This window comes from Lissotriton helveticus, chromosome 1_1 (assembly GCF_964261635.1).
Source record: "Lissotriton helveticus chromosome 1_1, aLisHel1.1, whole genome shotgun sequence".
Lineage (NCBI taxonomy): Eukaryota > Metazoa > Chordata > Amphibia > Caudata > Salamandridae > Lissotriton > Lissotriton helveticus.
The window spans coordinates 567,084,290-567,105,726 of record NC_136057.1 but is presented as its reverse complement, the minus strand read 5'-3'; the positions used below and the strand labels follow the sequence as shown (position 1 = coordinate 567,105,726).

The window sequence follows — 21,437 nt, the reverse complement described above, 5'->3', positions numbered from 1 at the left end:
CTCCCAATTCTCCCCCAACTGTCCACAGGCCTATAAACCGGCCCTATACGTACACTACCCTGCCCCCTCCATCCCGCACGCTGTCCCTTACACTACCCCAATCTGTTCCACTTCCCTGAAACCTACCCAACCCCCCAGCCCTAAAAACTACCCTGACTACCCATTGCCCTCCACTGCCCTAAGGCCTAAAATCCCTGCCCCTTTACTTGTAAATGTACAGGAATTTATATAGCGCAAATCACCGAGCGGTTTCTAAGCGCTTGCTTAGGGAACCCGTCCTGGTATTCCCCTGTGAGATAACCCCGGCAGGGTATCCACAAGGTGAAAGCCAGGCATCCCGCCGCGAGGGGCCGTTGTGGAGATTAAGCAAGCTATTGCCCAGAGTCGCAGAGTGTGAACCCGTGAATCAAGTAGGCACCGGAGCGAGAATTGTCGAGTCCAAGGACATTTTAGGACTCAAGACCCCGCCGAGCCGGGAATTGAACCCTGGTCCCGGGCTGACCTCTGCTTCCAGGTCTGCCTCCTCTAACCAGTGAGCCACACTTCTCCTTACACTACCCAACCCCAGTGCTGTCCCTTGCATTACCCCGACCCCTTCCAATGCCCTGAAATCCACCTGACCCCCCCCCTGCCAGCCCCACTCACCTCACCACAGAGTCTTTCTGCTTCCATCTTCATCGTCTTCTGTTTGGCCAGCAGCTAAACTGCACACTGCCTTAACCACACAAATGCGTGGTTAAGGCATATGCATGGCTAAGGCAAGAGTGGCTGAGCTTGCGTAGTTGGAACACACATGGTTAAGACCATGGTGTTCCGGCTGTTACCCCTGGAATATGCATGACAGGGCCCGGCTCCTAGACGTAACCATCTTGGCTCTCAATAACGCTAATGCCATAACAGTTAGCAGTCGTGTAGTTGACTGTAGTTCTTACAAGCTGCATTATAAGTACCTAATACTATGTGACAGTCTTACACTTCCGTTAGACAGAATTGCTATGTTTCCCTCCCATCGCCCAATAGTGTACCAGTTAATAGCATTAAACAACGCATCACCAAGTGAGCGGGCATGGAATAAATGAGGAGTTCGGCCATGTGCCGCTGGCCAACAAAGGGCTTTAATTTATTACACCACTGCAGGTCCCAACAAGTTACATAATATGGCCTCTTTTGACAGTTCACAATGACACAAAATTATATTTCTAAAGTCCATCCCAGCAGATCTCTCTGCCTTTACTCCCTTCAACCTATGTCTGCCCAGGACTATAAGCTTTAAAGAAAATATCTCAGAATGGGCAACCCAGTGCATTTACTAGCTAAGCGGACTACGACCTTTTAAGAAATACCATAAAGGGACTTGCAGCGAGACCAAAAGCTGACAGTTTACTAAAAATCTTAAACTGCTTGCCTCTCTCTCACACCTCTTCATTCGTCACAGTGGTAAGCGCTGCATCCTATAACACCATAGCTACACATCAGTGGTCATCAAACATGACATGGAAACACTTCCCACATAGGATCAGAACAGAAACAACACCCTTCCAACCACACACCCTACATGTAGTGTGTAAACCATATAAGCATGTGCTTCAGCGCCACACAAAGGAGTAGCAAGCACTATATAATTGTGGTACTACAATACAATTCTAGAGCCCAACCCATCCAGTTCCTATGGAGCTAGGTCATGGGTCATAAATGTACACTTATAAGCTCAATCAGGAATTTTTGCCTGCCAGGAATTCATAAAGAGATTATTGGCAGGTGTAAAGTTTTCACAAGGGCTGAGAGCTCCACACTCAAAATTGCACTCAGTAGTTAGAAAGTAGGCATTTGATGGTGGAGATTGCCTTAACTATTTATGAACATCCAAAAACATATGTATGTGGGCATTTCCAAACATCTATCCAACCCCATTTCACCATACAAATGTCCACAGTACACAGCTGAATTAATTCCTCTTCCAGGATGGGGGGATGGAACAGATCACCCTCAGCGTTGGGTAGAATGTAGAGTAAGGGCTTTCTGCAAGGGAGTCATATTTACCCCACTGAGATATATATATATATATATATATATATATATATATATATATATATATCAGAACCATCACCAATCACTCAAAGGGAACTTCCAGTCCTCAAAACATTAACCCTGTTGGGAACAGGAGTGTCATCAAACATCGAGGACACCCAAGACTCAATGGTATCGGATATAGACTTTTGCAACAGAATAGGAGTGGCCACTAACAAAGGAGGGGAGAGTGGACTCAAAAAACAGTCCAGATACTGTCCGCAACTACAAACGGGCAACAAAATAGATCTGTTCCAAGAGATCATGGTAGAGGAAATTACAAAAATGGCAGTGAGATCGGCCAACAACCAAAATCCAAACAAGAACAAAATCCAGAGAAAGAAGGATTGAAACCTCACACCTAAAGAATACAAAGCAATGACAGAACTCAAGAACGACCCCACAATAATAATTAAAGCCTCAGACAAAGGGGGCAACATCGTGGTCCAAAATGTTGCAGACATATAGAAGAAGCTAATCGGCAATTGGGAATTGTAGAACACTATGAACTCTTGAAGGAAAATCCAAGTGGAAAATGGATGAAGGAATATCATACCCTTCTGCTAGGATGGAAAGAGAGGGGCCTAATTGACTTCGACGAATACATGTTCTTGAAAACGGACAATCCCATAACGGCGACTATTTACTTTCTGCCGAAAGTACATAAATCAGTCAACAGACCACCTTGCAGACCCATAGTCAGCTCAATTGGATCCTTACTGGAAACAACCTCAAGGTTCATAGACATATTCCTGATGAATTATGTGATGAAACTACCCTCGTCTCTATGAGATACCATGGATTTCGTGAATAAACTGAACAACATAGAGTGGGAGGCGGAATATCAAATGGCAACAATAGATGTCTCCTCCCTATATACGTCCATACGACACCAGGACGTAATAGATACTGTTCAAACATTCTTGAAAAAAAGGTCAGTGAATTTTTTGGAACATTCAGCCATGCTAATTGAGATGCTAACCTATTGCTTGAAACACAACATCTTCCTCTTTCAAGGTAAACTGTACCTGCAACAACAAGGGACAGCGATGGGGACATCTTTTGCCCCCACGTACGCAAACCTACTAATGGCCATCTGGGAAACGGAAGTCCTGTTGTAGGAGAATAAGAAACATCAGAAAATAAAGAGTTGGTGTTGTTACATCGACGACCTCTTTGTTATATGGGATGGGAATCAGACAGATTTACAGGCCTTCATTGACTCTCTGGAGAACAAAAAGTATAATTTGCACGTCACATCGACCATCATTAACACCAACGTGATCTATTTGGATGTAGAAGTGAGCATAGGAGACAACAGATTAGGCACCAGGATGCATCAAAAACCTACATCCTGTAATAGCATCATCCATGCCAACAGCGGTCATCCTTCAAATCTAAAATGGAGTATACCGTACAGCGAGATGTTGAGAGCGAAAAGAAACTGCTCGGAAGAAGAAGACTTGGATGCAGAAATTGAGAAGATGATTGGCTGGTTCCTACAAAGAGGATATCCAATAGAAGTCTTCACAACAGCGAAATCCAGGATGTACCTAAAGAACAGATCGGACCTCTTAGTCTCACGGAAAGAGCGAGAACAAACAATGGAAGTCCAAGAAACCAAAAAAAGAAAGATGGAAGAACCAGAAAGCAAAACACGTCTCATTATGGACTTTAACAACCAGAGTCAGAACTTAAAAAAGGTTATAAAAAGAAATTGGGAAATTCTATTACTAAATGAAACCTTGAAGGAACATCTAACACCTTACCCGAGTATAACCTACAGAAAGACATCGTCCTTAAGAGACATTTTGACTCAAAGTCACCTGGAAATCAAGCAACAGGAAAAGACCTCATGGCTTAACACACTGGGCTTTTGGAAGTGTGCAAAGTGCAAAGCTTTCGAGCATGGCCATAACATCAAGCAGTACACACTACAAAATGGAAAAACTGAGAAGATCTTAGATCACATTACTTGTGAGTCGAAGTATGTAATTTATAGGCTCAAATGCCCGTGTGGAAAATATTACATCGGGAGCACTATCAATAAACTAAAACTGCGGGTTCTCCAACATCTGCGCGCAATATCAAACAACGACCCAAACTATCCCATGGCAAAACATTTTAACGAACAACATCAAGGAGATTGCACCCAATTGACATACTCGGGGGATGAAGCTCGCAAAATTATCTGAAAGAGGAGGCGATCGTACTCTGAAACTGCGAAAAATGGAAAGTAGAATGATTCTTGGGATGGGAACTGGGTATCCACATGGACATAATTTAGATGCAGAATTACATGTACACCTTGAGAAATGACCATCAATGATCAAGTGACCATCTATAATGAAAAGTTAACTCTCTACAATGCAATGTATATAAATGTACATACTCCCACCGAAATATAAAGAAGCACAAGAAAATGATCTCATCAGCAAACAGCCCTATAAAGTGCATAGTGAATGGAAATTCTTGATTAATTCAAGAAAATTGCAAGAAAAATAAGAAAAGGAAAGGGGAATAAACCAAAGCGGACATAGCAAATAGTATTGCAACACTACAAATGGTCTGGACACTTACTCAAAGGAGGGAAGAATGGAGTCAAAAAATGTTCGAACTTGTGGAAGGTACTTCACAGAGAAAACTTTTTGAAATGAAACAATGATCTAAAATACAAGATGAGAACATGAAGGGAGAGCAACTCCATTTTTAGAGATGGATATAAATATATAAAAAAAAATCCCATATGAAAGAACATTGAACCAGGCTATTTGCACAGCGTGACAGGATATAGTTCACTCATTTATCCTCTACCACTGAATGAATTAATTAATCTCAATTTTTGCAAATTAATGAATAGAACATTGAAAAATGTACTTTACATGAATTTTTGAATTTATGAAGTTATGAATTTTTTGTACTACGCACTTTGCACTTTCTGAATACATTTTATATACAAAAAAGTACTTTACAGCATATATAAAGCTATGTAATAGAAAATGAAGTGCGAAATGGCGACCAAAAGGCGCCACAAAATGTGTTTAAGGTTGGTAGTCTAGCAGTTTTTAAATGGTGTGGAAACAAATGAGGGTATAAGCACAGAGCACTTTATAAACGTTCTAGACACAGAGGACTCTATGGTCCAGTTGAAGACTAAACGTAGTCAAAACGCGTAGGCCGTCCTTTTTTGCAATCACACATGGTGTTTGAAATAATAAAATAATGTAATTTACCTACCGCTGTGGTGCCGTGACTTCTGTCTGAAAACGTGGAGACGAGAGGAATCGCAGAATATATATATATATATATATATATATATATATATATATATATATATATATATATATATATACATATATATATATATATATATTTTTTTTTTTTTCTTAAAATGCATTTGCAAGGAGAACCTATTCCCAATTTGTGGACTTCTCTAATATTGAGAACTCAGCATAGCAGGAATAGGAACTTGCTGGAAAAGTCACATGCGCTTTCTAGAAGTCAGTCAGGGGTTTTATAAAGTGCGCTACTCACCTGTGAGGGGCCCAAGGCACTGGGAAGGGGGGGCGGGCGCAGCTCCGGGTAAGTCGAAGAGCCAGGTCTTGAGGTCCTTCCTGAAGGTGTGGAGGGTTGGGAGCATCTGATTTTCACAGGGAGCTCGTTCCATGTCTTGGCGGCGATGTAGTAGAAGGCTCTCCTGTCTGTTCTGTTCCTGGGAATGCGCGGGACCTCTGCCAGTGCGAGGTCCGCAGAGCGGAGGTTCCTCTTGGGTACGTGGAAGGAGACTTTCTCATTGAGGTATTTGGGTCTGATGTTGTTGAGGGATTTGTAGGTGTGGGTGAGGAGCTTGTAGGTGACCCTCTTCTCGACGGGGAGCCAGTGGAGGTCTCGTAGGTGTTGGGTCATGTGTTCGTGGCACAGTGTTCCGAGCACGAATCTGGCTGCAGCGTTCTGGATGGTTTGAAGTTTGTGTAGAAGGGTTCTGTTTATTCCGGTGTATAGGGCGTTGCTGTAGTCTAGTCTGCTGGTTATGAACGCGTGTTTGACGGTCCTTCTACAATGGGGGGATCCATTTGAAGGTCTTGCGAAGCTGGTGGAGGTGACGGCGTTGATCTGGCGGTTCATGGAGAGGGAGGAGTCGAGGATGATGCAGAGGTTTCATGCATGGTCTGTAGGGGTGGACGGCTTCACAAGAGCGGAGGGCCACTAGAGGCTGTCCCAGGCGGAGGTGCAGGGGCTGAGGATAAGGACCTCGGCTTTCTCTGAGTTGAGCTTCAAGCAGCTGTCTTTTATCCAAGCTGCGATGTCCTTCATTCCTTTGTGGAAGCAGAGTCTGGTGTCTTCGGGGTTTTTCGTGAGCGAGAGGATCAGCTGGGTATCATCTGTGTAGGAGACTATGCTGAGCCCATGCTGTCTGACGATGGCCATTAGTGGGGCCATGTAGATGTTGAAGAGCGCCAGGCTGAGCGATGATCCTTAGGGTACTCCGCAGTTGATGTCAGTGGGTTCGTAGAGGAGGGAGTAGGAGTCTGATCCTCGGGGTTCTGCTGGAGAGGGAGGCCTGGATCTAGTAGAGGGCAGCTCCTTGTATCCCTGCGTTGTGGAGTCTGGCTGTGAGTGTGCGATGAGAGATGGTGTTGAAGGCTGTGGAGGGGTCTAGGAGGATGAGGGCTGCGGTGTGTCCCTGGTCGAGTAGTCGTCCAGATTGCGAGGCGTCAAGGATGAAGTTCTCTTCAATGAAGGTAGTCAGCTTGGCGTTTACGAGTCTCTGGGTGACCTTGGCTGCGAAGGGGAGGAGAGAGATGAGCCGGTAGTTTTTCAGGTCGGTTGGTTCAGCTGTTGGATTCTTGAGTCCCGCTTCCAGTCATCTGGGAAGATGCCGGATCTGAAGGAGGCGTTGATGGTACGTCCTAGTTCAGGTGCAATGGTGGCGGCGGCCCTGTGGAATATGTGTGGTGGGCAGGGGTCCGTTTGGGTCCCTGAGTGGGTTTTCTTCATGGTTGCAGTGATGTGCTTGATGGTGGAGGGATTCTGTGGTTCTGAAATTCTGGACCCTACTGTTGTCCCGGTATCAAGGTCCAATACCCGTGTCCCGAAACATCAACGTACCATGACGAATTTGGTGTCGACGAACCGATAATGATTAGGACATCATTCCTATGCATTTGCGTCATGATCGAGGTATGCTAACACCCCTGAATCGTAGTTTCCGTCCCGACCCCTCAGACTCCATTTTGTAAACGGTATCCATCTTGTGTCTTGCCCTCATGATAAGTCAATTAAAGGTCGAGCTTGATCTAAAAGGACACGTCCACCTTCCCTGACTTCCCCCTGACCCGTCCCAACTGACTCCATTGCCTCCAGCCGAACCTGTTTGGGCAGCTCCTCGCCCAGTGGCCTAATACGATAGCATCAATGCATAACATGCCCCAAACCATTCACTACATCCAGATCATGTTTTCTACACACATACACACCTCTTTACGCTCTCTGTTTATGACCAGTTTTATGACTAGGAGGTGCCTTCCTTTATTGGGGTTTCATCGATATCTGATGGGAGTTCTGGGCCTGGCTGGGTAATCCATCACGAATTGGACGTCTAAAATACGGGCTTGCCTACATGACTTCGCTCTTTTGTATTATTGTAGAAATATGTGTATAGCCATATCATAAACTCAAGAATTCTTGCTTGCAGCTATTATTTTTGTATATAAGGAGAAGGCTGGTTCTGTAAAAACGAACAGTCTCCTGAGAACACATGACCCGTGTTTGTCGTGCTTCTAGGACACCTGTTACTTGGTAGCTACCAATAAAATTCGATCTCTGACTGCGACTAGAAGACTCAGTGTTTCTGTGGTCCGGAACAAGGGAGAACTCAGAGGTCTTCGGGTGTTATCCCCTGGCACCAAACGGGTTCCTAAATACCCGTTACCTCAGTTGGCGCCCAACTCGGGGCGGTATCAAGCGGCAACGGTCCAAGCCAGATGTTCGTGAGGAGCTTCGTGTGAAAATTCCAGAGGACGGCCAGCCACTTCAGCGACCCCTGTATGTCGACGTGGTTCCAAAGGTCTTTGCTGCGAGGTTCCCCGCGTCCCGACGGCTACGAAGGACTGCTGCCCTGACTATCGCCTTGTTTTGGACCCAGTGATCCTTGGTAGAGCGAAACGATAGGCGAGTCTTCTAGCGACGTCACCGATCTTCAAATACTTCAGTTAAGTATAAGTGGAGCGTCTCCCAGTCCTTAGTTTTTGGTATCCTTGAGATACGCTTTGATTTGGTACTTGCAAGCCCCAAAGCCGAAGGACTTGTGTATTCACGAGAAATATCGTAACAGATAATCCTTTGAAGTTTGAAGCTAGACTAGTGAGCGAAGATGCCTGGTTTTAGCAGACTTGGAAACTTGTTTTGTCTTGGTTATAGTAAGGACTCCCGATTAGAGGATTCCTGTCCGGTTCCTCCGATTGGAACTCCAACATATGAGCTCTATGTGAAGCACGGCGTAGGTCCCATCACATATAATGAAGTGTGGATAAAATACACCCGCAAGGATGGTGTTTTAAAATGGCCCCAATATGGTAGTTTCGACTCAGAAATATTAGATAACCTAGAGGTCAAATTATTCAAGAGAAAAGCCCGGCCGGCGATGTTTGACTCTTTCCGCTTATGGCGCAAAGAAGCCAAACAGAAAGAAATAAAATTAGCAAAAAAGAATAAAAGAGGAATGTCGATGGTGCAAGCTGGTGCAAGCCTTCTCAAAGGCCGCCGTCTCTGCTACCTACTCCATCTACTTCTACGACTTTGCCTACAGCTCCAGCTATTGTCTATGATACTACGTCTGCTACTACTTCAACTTCCTCTGCTATTGCCTCTACTTCTTCTTTGCCTCAGCCTGTTTTTTCCGATGCACTTACCCCTCCGCAAGGTTCTCCTTCTATTAGACAAAGAGTGAAAGGTACCGTCACTAGTCTGTTTTCACCTTTCTTTGGGTCGCCTAAAACAACGCCTAAAACAGAACATAGACAGTCCCGTAGTCAACTGCCTGATTACGAGGAAAGAAGAGTGCTAAATGAACTAGCCCGTAAATGGATTACGGATACTGTTAGATATGATGTTCAGTCTGTTATGGACGTTTTCCGTCAATGGAATGCACCCACCCAGAGATACGTATTCGAAGAAATGTGTGTATATCTGTGCGAAGATGTGAAGACAAATGATTCCAAATGCACAATGAACGAACTATGGCGTACACGCTTTAAGTTCTATGAAGGTATGATTATAGGTGCAGATGTTGAGAAAGCGATAGAGTTATTGCTCTCTTATAGGAGTAAGGGAAACGTCTCTAGATCATGTCACGAAGACGATGCACCAGGTGGGAAAAGAGCGAGACAGTACCCCATGAGAGAGGTTCCTCCGGTTTGGAGGGAAGGTGATGCGAATGCGAATCCACCAATTCTGCCTCATTTCCAGCGTGTATGGGTACATGTCCCCTGGAAACGATCCGAAGTCTTAGCACTCAAGCAGACACTGCCTGATCCTCGTAAAAACCCGACTGGGTATTATAAGGAGTTATCTCAAACTGCAAGCTCATGTATAATGAATTTAGCGGATGTAGACATGTTGTTTGGGAACGTTGTTCCACATCCTTTATGGAGCAAAATCCGTCATACGAACCATGACCAAGAACTAGGTGACTCATGGGCGAACATTACTGCTATGGATGCTAGACAAATAGGTGGTTTTAAACCTGAGCCGTTAATAGCTGAACTTCCCGGTAGGATTATCGCGTACATGAAAACAATAATGCCTGAAGTACGCGTAAACTGGGACAAGCTATCTGCGTGCAAGCAGAAGAAAGATGAGAATGTGTCTGACTTTTTCACAAGATTTGAGGAGACTTTCACCGATCATAGTGGTCAGGATATGGCTACCGAGGGTGGTCAAAGATTGTTTGTAGACAAATTCGTACATAATTTAATTCCTGAACTGTGTAATAAACTGAAAGATTCAGAGAGTGCTTGGGCTGTCTCTACGTCAGCGCAAATTTTAGCTACAGCCCAGTACTATGAAAATAGGTGCAAAGACAAGCTAGATAAAGTAGACAAAAAGACAAAAGATTTAAAAACTAAAGTTCTTCTCCAGCAAGCCTATCCACCTCGTACGGCTAGTCAGCCCAATTATCAACAACAACAGCAGTATTCGAGAAACGCGCAAGGAAACGAGTTTTCCCATCAGCGTATTGCTTATGGCCCGAATCAATGTGCGTATTGCAAGGAAGAGGGTCACTTTAAAGGTAATTGTCCGGCTCTTGCGCGACGTTTGAGCGGTGCTTCAGGTGTAAGGGGAAGAGGTGTTCAACATGCCCCTAGAGGTAGGGGCCGTGGAAATTTCACCCAGAATACAACTTCTTTTCCGCCTCAGAATTCGATGAACAGCTTTGACCAACAGTATAATGCATCGTCTAGGTCAGCTCAGTACTATGCTGACGACTATTACACCGAACACGAAAATGAGGGTAACGATTGCTAGGACAGCCATGGACAAAGAGAGGGAGTTGTTTCAGTTCCAGTAGATCAGAATGGACCTTATGTCAAGGTAATTACCTCAGGAGTGTCAGAGCCATTTTTGCTGGATACTGGTGCTACAAAAAGTTCTATCATGCACTCGAAACTTCCTGGCGCACCTTTGTCTGGCGAAATGAATGTTTCAGTAGGTTTCTCTGGCGCCCCTGTTAGAAACCCGATCTCTAGTCCTATATCGCTTTCTATTGGCCCGTGCGAATTAGAAGCACCCCTCATTCTTACCACAGGTTGCGGTGGTGAAAATTTGTTAGGTTTGGATTTGCTAAAAAGGTTATATGCGACTTTGTACGTTCCCCCTTGGGAGTACAACTTACTTTAGGTAAGAAAGTCATTTCTCCAATGTATTTGTCAAAGGACAATATTCCAACTGAATTGTTATCACTTCCTGATATACTTTGGGCTAATGGCTCTAATGATGTAGGTCATTTGGAGATAGCACCGTATGTCATAACTTTGAAAGCCAACGTTAGGTTGCCACGTATTCCCCAATACAAAATATCTAGCGAATGCGAAAATGCATTGTTGACGATCGTTTATGATCTGATCGATAAAAATGTCATCGAAGAAACAACAGGTAATGTTTGTAACAGTCCAGTTCTGCCCGTCTTAAAGCGTACTGATCCTTTACAACCGCCTGTGTACAGGTTCGTGATTGACCTCAGAGAAGTAAATAAGGTAGTTATCCCACAGTTTCCAGTTGTCCCCGACATTACTGCTTTATTGACAATGGTTCCAGCTTCAGCAGCTTGGTTCTCGGTGATTGACCTGAAGAACGCTTTCTTCAGCATCCCGATTGCCGAGGAAAGTAGAGACCTTTTTGGCTTCAATTTAGGAGGACGAAGCTTCCGCTTCAAGTGTGCTCCTCAAGGCTACTGCGAAAGCCCATCAATATTCAGTCAGGCCCTGAAAACACAACTAGACACGATTATTCTACCGAATGGCTCAACTCTGATTCAGTACGTAGACGATCTGCTGATCGCTGCAGACACTGAAGAGATTTGCAAGAAAGCTACGTTATCATTATTACGTGACTTATGTGACATGAAGCACAAAGTCTCTCTTTCCAAACTCCAATTTTGCCGACAAGAAGTAACCTACCTAGGTCACAACTTGTCGAAGGAGGGAAGGAGACTGACACCAGAAAGAATACAGGCAATTGCAGAACTGAGTGCCCCAAGGACACAGAGAGATGTTCGGGCCTTCTTGGGCATTACATCGTACTGTAGACAATGGATACCGAATTTCTCACTACTAGCTAAACCCTTGCTGGCACTACTCTGCAAAGACACGCCAAATCCTATGCCCTGGTCTGAAGATTGCCAAACGAGTTTCCACAAGTTGCGTGATGCATTATGTTCGGCTCCTGTGTTGGGAAACCCCAACTACAGTAAGCCTTTTACATTATATGTCCATGAGAAGGAAGGTTGTGCATTATCATTTTTTACTCAACATTTTGGGGACAGACAGCACCCATGCGCGTATTTTTCGGCAACTCTAGACCCTGTGGCTAAGGCACTACCAAGTTGTCTGAGAGCCACCGCCGCAGCAGCTGTCTGCATTCGACAGTCCGCTGGATTAGTCATGAATAATACTCTGATCGTTATGGTCCCGCATGCAGTAGACATTTTACTAAACAGGACGAAGACACAACATCTTACTAGCGCTCGACTATCCAGTTATGAACTTACACTGCTAGCAAGTCACATCCACATAAAGAGGTGTGATACACTGAACCCCACAACGTTATTACCCATTCCGACAGAAACAGACAAGATTGATAACCATGACTGCTGTTTTAGGACAGAAGAAGAGACAAAAGGGAGAGTAGACTTACAGGACACTCCCCTTCCTGAATGCAACGATACTTTATGGGTTGATGGTTCATGTTTCAAGCTGCCGAATGGTGATACGACTGCAGCATATGCCGTAACGACATTACACACCATTATAGAGACCGCGCGTATTTCCCACAATTCTGCACAAGCCGCAGAACTGATTGCACTTACCAGAGCATGTGTGTTAGCGAAAGGAAACGAGTGAATGTGTACACTGACAGCCAATACGCCTTTGGCGTGGCTCACAGTTTTGGGAGATTATGGCGTGAACGTGGGTTCCTTACGTCACATGGTGCAAAGATACAACATGGTCAGTTAGTTAATGAACTCCTCGAGTCATTGACCCTGCCACTACAAGTTGCGATTGTGAAATGCAGTGCCCACAGAAAGATTCAGGATGATGTTGGCCGCGGGAATGCATTTGCAGACGAGGTTGCGAAAGAGACTGCAAGGAACACGATGAGTCGGATGTATGTTGTAGGTCCCGCTAGATGGATTACGGATGTAGGAATGTGTGAGGACACCATTGAAAGCGTGAAATCTATACAAGCCGAGGCAACTGAGAAAGAGGTGAATGAATGGAGAGAAAGTAAAGGCAGATTAGACGCAAATGGTTGTTGGGTCGAACTGTCAGAACACCAGCGATGGCTATTACCTAACGCATATGTACTTGCAGTAGTAACAATGGCTCATGGAATTGCGCACATCAGTTCGAGAGGAATCTGTAAACTATTGGCCCCAGTATGGCAAAATGGTAATATCCCGAAATATGCAGAGAATGTGGTCAGAAACTGTATGGTGTGTTTGAAGTACAATCCCGGTAGGGGAACCCCAACTCCAGCTGGTCATTTTGCGCCTCCAACGTATCCGTTCGAGGTTTCGCAGCTCGATTTCATTCACATGGAGAGGTGCAACAATCTGAAGTATGTGCTCGTTGTTGTTTGCGCTTTCTCCAGGTGGGTGGAAGCGTACCCCCTTAAGGACAATACTGCCTTGTCAACTGCCAAAGCCCTTGTCAAAGAGTTCTTCCCTAGATTCGGTATGCCTAGAATCGTCTGGAGTGATAATGGAAGTGAATTCGTAGGACGCGTGATGAAGAGAGTGTGTGAGTGTTTAGGCATACAACAAAAGTTTCACTCTGCGAATCACCCCCAATCAGCTGGATTAGTAGAGTGCTACAATGGCACTTTAAAGCTCAAATTAGCCAAGATCCAAGCCTGTACAGGTCTTAAGTGGCCTGACGCCTTGCCCCTAGCACTCTTGTCAACCAGAATGACAGTCCATTCCAGGTTAGGACTTAGTCCTCATGAGATAGTGTTTGGCCGCCCAGCCAACGTCTGGGGCGTGCCAAGGCCAAAGAAACTCAGCGAAATAGAGCACCCCGTACTGCTTGACTATTTGTGCGAATTAACAACTAAATTGCGTGTTTTACACCAACAGGTTCACAGTTCCTTTCCGCCAGCCTCTGACGATCCAGGTCACTCCATCGAACCCGGCACGTGGGTCTTGGTGCGGAATTTCCAGAGCACAAATAACGGACAGCCGAGGTGGACCAGACCGTACCTGGTACTTCTTTCCACGAGATCAGCTGTTCGGGTGGAAGGCAAAAAGAACTGGGTGCACGGGACCCATTGTAAACGGGTCCCTCTACCCCTCCCATATGACCGGTGGGTCAAGGAAGGACTTGCCGACTCTGAGACAGAATCCATACCTCGCTTCCTCCCTTTCAGCAATGCACGTTTGAAAGAAACTGGTACCGAAAAGGAGAGTGATCATATTTTACAAGGACTTGTGCCACCGTCTATGCAGTTGGACACTACCGAACCTGAGACATTGTTTGAAGACCACACCGTACCAGGAAAACGACGGTACAATTTAAGGTCTAAACAAAGAGACTAATAAAAGCAAACTAATGTGATTTTATTTTCCCCTAAGAACTATTTTTGATTTTTCAGCTCTCTCGCCCAGGAAACTTGCTCATTTTTGATTTTCGAACCGCCATCCGGTTCTGCTGCTAGGGTCGCGGTTGAAGTCTGGGGAGTGCAACTGGGGACGTTTAGGTCAACGGTTCTGGTTGGTCCAAGGGAGTTACCCCGGACTGAACAGAGCGCACTCCCTGGCAGAATCAACCTACCACCGCGGGCAGCAAGTAGAGGATGGAGTTTCCTAGGGTAAAGAGACCTGCCAGACTCACGGACTTTGAAAGACAATTATGCACGATACTGGCCAAAAGAAGGTTTTTGATAATATGTATTTTTATGTTGTGTAGCATAGCAATGTTCTTGACTGGTTATACTCTATTCGTCTTTCAAGTTTCCTTGTTTTCAAATGACACTCGGCCAACTCCTCCTCTCACTCTCTCCACACACTCCTTTCACCCTCTACCTGAACACGAGTCTGCCAGAAGACTCGAATTTGTAAATAACTCATTCATTCAACTTCTACACCAACACCAGTCCATAATGAACACATCGAACTGTTGGGTATGCGGACTCATGCCGCACACGACTGATAAGGGTATCCCATACTTCATCCTGCCTTTCAGTTATTATGGTTCTCTGTGGGCTTTCCAGACCATGTTCCTATTCGCCCTAGAACCATACCCGACCCGTTCTACTGAGAGTGATTCCAGTAACAAGGCACTAGTAGCAGGGATAAGAAATATGAGTAGAGAGTTCGACACATATCTAACGATTCCCAAAGATGAACTCACTCCGTACACTCGTTGGAACGTAACTAAATATGGGGTTTACCTGAGTAAGAGCCAGACAGCAAAGAAATCCCGCCCAGTTTGGATAGTACCCAACCGAGGTCACTTATGTTTACAAGGTATCAGCAGGGATCCCAAAGCACAATTAGGAAAGAGTATATGCACGGAAACATATGTGTTCGCTTCCCGAACTTCCCCTATACTATTAGCAGCCAAAGGCACGTATTTCGTCTGCCATGACCAAGCCTACACCTGGTTGCCCCCTGACTTCTCAGGTACATGTTTTATCTCATTTCTGCTGCCTCCCACCTAAACGGCCAGGGCAGATTACCATCGGACAAGGACAGCTAGGGGTGTCGTGAGTAATGACGACACCGCGGGTCAGGAATTCGCTGACTTCGCAAAGGGTTTTCTGCCATTTTGGGGGCCTATGGTGAACAGCAGGAATATTCGCCAGTTATCGAGGATAGTTGAATCCGCCGTGATTACAACGGCCGGAGCCCTTGGCAATTTGACGACCGAGCTTCAGTCGGATCGACTTATGACCCTTCAGAACCGAGTTGCCCTAGATATCATACTCGCCGATCGTGGTGGTGTGTGTAGAGTGATCCAATCCAGTTGTTGCATTTTCATCCCTGATAACGCACCGACAGTGTACCAGGCCATCTCTAAGCTACACGAGATCTCTGGTTCCCTTCACGTAGAAAAAGGGGACTGGTCCTTACTAGGGTGGTTCTGGGAACTGATCGCCACCTGGGGATGGAAAACACTGATCTTCATTGGGATGATCTTAGCACTTCTGTTTATGTTCTGCCTGTGTGTACAGTGCGCTCCTGCACTATGTGGCCTCTGTGCTACCTCATGTGTACGGAAGCCTGTGTCAAGGGACGAACTGAGCAACAGAATGATGCTACAGCAGCATCTCCACGAATTCCTTCATACAGATTAACATGAATTATTGCCTTCTATGAGGGCAAAAGGAGGGTCTGTGGTTCTGAAATTCTGGACCCTACTGTTGTCCCGGTATCGAGGTCCAATACCCGTGTCCCGAAACATCAACGTACCATGACGAATTTGGCGTCGACGAACCGATAATGATTAGGACATCATTCCTATGCATTTGCGTCATGATCGAGGTATGCTAACACCCCTGAATCGTAGTTTCCGTCCCGACCCCTCAGACTCCATTTTGTAAATGGTATCCATCTTGTGTCTTGCCCTCATGATAAGTCAATTAAAGGTCGAGCTTGATCTAAAAGGACACGTCCACCTTCCCTGACTTCCCCCTGACCCGTCCCAACTGACTCCATTGCCTCCAGCCGAACCTGTTTGGGCAGCTCCTCGCCCAGTGGCCTAATACGATAGCATCAATGCATAACATGCCCCAAACCATTCACTACATCCAGATCATGTTTTCTACACACATACACACCTCTTTACGCTCTCTGTTTATGACCAGTTTTATGACTAGGAGGTGCCTTCCTTTATTGGGGTTTCATCGATATCTGATGGGAGTTCCGGGCCTGGCTGGGTAATCCATCACGAATTGGACGTCTAAAATACGGGCTTGCCTACATGACTTCGCTCTTTTGTATTATTGTAGAAATATGTGTATAGCCATATCATAAACTCAAGAATTCTTGCTTGCAGCTATTATTTTTGTATATAAGGAGAAGGCTGGTTCTGTAAAAACGAACAGTCTCCTGAGAACACATGACCCGTGTTTGTCGTGCTTCTAGGACACCTGTTACTTGGTAGCTACCAATAAAATTCGATCTCTGACTGCGACTAGAAGACTCAGTGTTTCTGTGGTCCGGAACAAGGGAGAACTCAGAGGTCTTCGGGTGTTATCCCCTGGCACCAAACAGGTTCCTAAATACCCGTTACCTCAATTCCAGCTCGTTGCGATTGGCTTATCTGCGGTGGTGGAGAGGGGGGTGGTGTCCGGCGTCTGTTCGCTGAAGTTGTCGTAGATGGTCTGGTTCTTCTGATGGAAGTCGGAGCTGAGTTTGTTTCAGAGTTCTTGGGAAGGTGTGATGTCCGTGGCTTTGCTGGGGGTTTTCGTGAACTGCTGAATGACGTAGAACAGTTCCTTGGCGTTGGCCGCGTTGTTCTGAACTTTGTCTCCTATGAAGGTCCATTTGGTGTCTCTAATGCGCTGGTGGTATTCCTTCAGGGCGCACCTGTGGTGGTCCCGTGCTTCGGTGGTTTTCTGGTTTCGCAAGGTTTTCTCTAGGTGTCTGCACAAGCCTGGCTTCTTGGAGTTCTGTGGTGAACCAGGCAGACTTCAGAGGGCGTTGTTTGTCGGGGTGGCGGAGGGGCGCAAGCTTGTCGGCACAGCAGGAGACCCAGCGGTGAAATTCTTTGGCTGCAGATTTGATGTCGGTCGTGGTGCTGGGGGGGTCTTTTAGGAGGGTGCTGTTGAGGATTTCTTTTGTGACCTTGCTCCAGTTCCTTTGTGGCAGGCGTGGGGCGGGTTTGGGTGCAGTGGTGGTGTTGAAGGTGAAGTGGACGCAGTGGTGGTCCGTCCAGTGGGGCTGGGTTGCGTGGCTGAAGCAGATGTTAGTTCTTCCTGCGAAAATGGGGACAAGGGTGTGTCTGGCTATGTGAGTGGGCGTGTTGACCAGCTGCTTCAGTCTGAGGTTGGCGAGGTTGGCGAGGAGTGTGGTGAAGTTGGGATAGTTGCCGTTGTCGAGGTGGAAGTTGAGGTCTCTCGGCGATGGGGATAGTGGACTGTTGGCGGGGTCCCGGCAGTCTATAGATGAGGGTGCCTCGTAGTGTGGTCCTGGGGTTGGTCTGGATCCGGAAATTAAGGTGTTATGTGTTGGAGTGGGTGGTCACATGCTGGAGGTGGAGAGTCGGAGTGGGGTCTTGTGTGCGATGGCTAGTCCTTCTCCTGGGCGTTGGGGCAGTCCTTTCTCTGGATCTTGTAGCCGTCGGGGGTGGCGGTGGTGATGTTGGGGCCGGAGGTAGTGTTGGTCCAGGTTTTCGTGAAGAATGCGATGTTGGGTGAGAGGGTATCGATCAGGTCCCAGATCTCTATGATGTGTCGATGCAGGGAGCGTACGTTGAGGAGGATGCATGTAAGGGTTCCGGCGATGCGTGCGTGGTAGTGGGAGCTTTGTCGGTGGTTAAGGATCTACGGCAGGACCTGCACGAGAACTGTCCGTGGGTAGTGTTCGGCAAGGATCTTTCTCAGTCGGATCATCTTCTGGGATTGAGTGCGTGGAGGGTTGCGGAGTCGTAGTGCTGGGGCCCGGGAGCTGGCCACGGTCGGGATGCGGACGTGTGCAGACAGGCTTACCTTTGGCGGCATGACCACGCAGCCTTCAGCATTATGGAAGGGGGCGCTCAGCTGGGAGGCAGGAAACGGGTGAGGGCAGCAGGGTGGGGCCGCGGGTCAGCAGCGGCGGTAACAGGAAAGGCGAGGGGATGAGAGAGGGCAGTGAGACACAGGGGCCAGAAGTTGAAAGAAAAACACAGATACAACCAAAAATTTAAATGTCAACAATGTGGAAGAAAAACGGAGACAACAATTTAAATAACAGCAATTTTAAATGACAAACGTGTGGGTGAAAGATGGAGACAACACTTTAAAAGACACCAGCAATTCTAAATGGCAACCATATGGGAGAAACGGAGACAAAAAAAGAGAACAGCTAGAGGGAAAAAGCACGGAATGAAGCAGCAGTAATTAGCGCAGTTACCACATCGGGGTAGGCAGGCAGGCAGGGGTAACAGCAGCCTTGAAAACCCAGGCAGGGGAATCAGCGGCGGCGAGGGAGCAATGGAGCTACCGAGAGTGCAGGCCTGTGACCGAGGTCAAGGTCAAGTGTGCCTAGAAAGCTGCACCTAGCACAGCTGTTCAGGTACTGTACTGGCAGAAGTGGAAATCGCCACGCATACCCCCATTGTTTCCTGGAAACACAGGAGATTTGTGTTCACAATTGATGGTTTTGTGAAGTGTCTGAAAAGACAAAACTTGAACTAACATATGGCTTAGCTGCAAGGGTAATGATATGCAAAAGAATTTGTAATGCTTTTATTTTATATTAGTTCATACAGAGATTTATTTAACTCTAGCATGGTACCATGGTCATTTCAGAGTGCTAGGAAGGGGCGGGAGACTAAAAACAGATGGGGTGAATAAAAAAGATTCTTGCAGGATTGAGCATGCAAAACAGATATACAGGAAACGGTGAATCTGACACTCTTCAGTTGCTCCATGAGGTGTTGGAAGTTTTAGTTGAACACTAAACAGAAGAAAAGTGGTTTACAGGAGTTCCTTAAATTGGATTTTGTTGCATTGAACTCAAGCCAAGAGCTAGGGGATGTCCTATATTTTCGAACCTCTCTTTGAGGCTCATTTATGGAGCAGCTGAGGGAAAGCTATTGTACATTTCTAGTTGGTACGCAATGGAAAACAAGCTTATAGATATGACTGATGGCCGTATGGACAAAAAAATAGGAATTGCAAATTCCTAATTGCAATTTTGACAGAATCGCAATTAGGAAATCGTAATTCCTATTGTAAGAAAACGCACAATCTTCTGATATCAATTCCTAATGAAATTGCAAATAGACCAATCTCATGAATATTAATAAAGTAGGTCATAATTTGCAACCCATTAGTAATGCAACCATCACATATATGGTGGTCTGCTGGGGTCAGCAGTCCACCATGTCCGTAACTGCTTTTTAGTAAAGCAATCTTTTTTATCTTTCTTTATCAAATGCAGGCTGTTTTCCTTAAAGGAAAATGGGATGTGTTTCAAAACATAAAATGAATGTTTAAGTTTCATTTGTAAGAGTAGGCAGTGGCCCAAGCTCTTACAAAATATTTATTTCAACATTCATAAAGGTTAAGGGGTCCCATGGTATCCTTCCCATTTGCAAATGATTACCAACACCCTTAAGGTGTTGGTACAAAAATGAATGTTTTGCGACCATAATTCAGTGGTAAAACATTAATACGTAGCAATGCAAATCGGTATTTAGAAGGGACACCATAAACACACTCCTTCCACTCAGATGGATGGCGTCATTCCTCACAGGATGCATGCAGAGAATTTGTCTCCCCCTGCGGCATCCCCCAGAGTTGTCTCTCAGCCCACCCTCTTCAACATCTACATGACGCCACTAGCCAACAACATCAGAACCCACAACATCAGCATCATATCCTAGGTCTACGACACTCAGTTCATCCTCTTGCTCTCAGCAGACCCCACTACAATGAGAACGAAATTCCACAACTGCATGAAGAACGTCTCAGCCCGGATGAAGGATGACTGTCTGAAGCTCAACATGGACAAGACCGAAGTGCATGTCGATGGCAACCTTACCTCCCTCTGCAACGACACCTGGGGGGGGCACAGAATCTGGACCCACCCTCACACCGAAAGGCCACTCCTGCAACCTCTGCTTCATCCTTGACAGCAAACTCACCATGAAACAACAGATCAACACAGTCTCTTCAGCCAGCTTCCACACTCTCTGAGTGCTCCGAAGAATCTTCAAATGGCTCCCCACAAGCACCAGGAAAACAGTCGCACAAACCCTAATCACCAGCCATCTGGACTACTGCAACGCACTGTATGCAGGTAACACCATCGAACTCATGAGAAGGCTCCAGATGATACAGAACTTAGCAGCAAGACTGATCCTCAACCTGCCCAAATGGACCCACATGACCCAGAACCTGAGAAACCTCCACTGTCTTCCCATCCAGAAGAGGTGCCAATTCAATCTACTGACACACGCCTACAATGCCCTCCGCAACCAAGGACCAGCATACATGAACCACTGCTTGAACTTCCACTAACCATCCAGAAACCTTTGTTCGGCCTCCCTTGCCCTGACACAGGCACAGATTCCACACATGCGCCTTAGCCACAGCAGAGGACGCTCCTTCTCTCATCTTGCCACCAAGTCCTGAAATGCAACCCCCACCCCCCCAGCTCCTGAAATCACACTCACTGAAGGGCTTCAGGAAGAAACTCAAGATTTGGGTTTTCGAGTAGCCCAGCACCTGGATACCCTCACAGGTGAAAAGTCACGCTCTACAACCACCAACTACTGATGATTGGAATGCTTGCTATGGTAGTTTTTCTATAACTGTAGACACATTGTTGTTGCCTGATTTAGTTTCACCATTAGCAGGGCTCAAATAAGTTCTAAGCAACAGTTGAAAGGGTTTTTTCATTAAAAATTCGATTTTAAATGTGAATTTGAGGTCTGATTTGAAAA

General features: G+C 46.0%; 1 protein-coding gene across 1 annotated transcript in view; it reads right to left on the bottom strand.

Annotated features, from left to right (window-relative positions):
* The window catches only part of PDE3A (phosphodiesterase 3A), a 1,456,379-nt gene that overhangs the window by 811,720 nt on the left and 623,222 nt on the right, over positions 1-21,437 (bottom strand). The window lies entirely within an intron of this gene.